Here is a 1022-nt window from a genome sequence, read left to right as displayed (position 1 = left end):
ATATATATATATATATATACCTCCATTAATCCATATCCGAAACCATACACAACGTTGCCTTCCCGTTTCATTTCCCGCCTTTATATCGCGCCTGGCGGTATGCTTTCGTGCAAGCAGCCTCGCACAATGGACGGCCCTCGAGAAAGTGACGGAAAGGCGAGGCATCCGTAGGTGGTACAAATTGAGCTCAAGCAAGCAATAACCAAGCTACTTGTATTGCTTTTCTCGATCGCGTTACGATTAGCAGGAACGTGATCTGGTCACGCAATTTTATTGGTAACAGCAACACGTTAGCTTGGTGATATTAAATGATATTAAGTGATTAGCCATTGTGAATTACACTTTCTCTATAAAATTATTGTCGAATCGTAATTTTTCTCAGATTTCAGGTCTTCTATCGTGTCAGGTTTTCATCAGGTGCGTTGTTGAGAAAAAGTTTCTTAAGGAGAGATTTCAAGAGTGTTCTTCAATATTCTTCTTGCTTCTGTACGATAACAACGATTGAGAGAGAAAATGGATGATATGAGAATTTTAAGGTATGATATAGTCTATTCGTTTTATTGATGAAGGATTTTTATAGAGAGAGATTCCAAAGGTTGACTTTTTAATACGATTGAAAGAGAAAATGAATATCTTCAAATATCCAATTTTGAAGATATGGTATCATTTATTTATTTTATTGATAAAGGATTTTTATAGAGATTCCAAAAGTATAATGTTAATTTTGTAATAGGTTTCTGCATTATTCGATTTTAAAATATTGTCTATTCATTTTACTGATGAAACACTTTTATAAAGAGATATTTCAAAAGTGTAACATTGACTTTTTAATACNNNATTGAAAGAAAAAATGAATCCAATTTTGAAGATATGGTATCATTTATTTATTTTATTGATAAAGGATTTTTATAGAGATTTCAAAAGTATAATGTTAATTTTGTAATAGGTTTTTGCATGATTTGATTTTTAGAAACTTTTATTTAAAGAGAGATTCCAAAAATGTAATATTGACTTTTTAATAA

The 1022-nt window shown here is 31.0% G+C and overlaps 1 protein-coding gene across 7 annotated transcripts in view; it reads right to left on the bottom strand.

Annotated features, from left to right (window-relative positions):
* LOC102676002 (probable G-protein coupled receptor CG31760) overlaps nt 1-1022 on the bottom strand; it is a 24692-nt gene that overhangs the window by 14848 nt on the left and 8822 nt on the right. The gene's annotated exons all lie outside the window — the stretch shown is intronic.

Source organism: Apis dorsata, unplaced genomic scaffold (assembly GCF_000469605.1).
Source record: "Apis dorsata unplaced genomic scaffold, Apis dorsata 1.3 scaffold_270, whole genome shotgun sequence".
Classification (NCBI taxonomy): Eukaryota; Metazoa; Arthropoda; class Insecta; order Hymenoptera; family Apidae; genus Apis; species Apis dorsata.
This window is presented reverse-complemented; position numbering and strand designations above follow the sequence as displayed.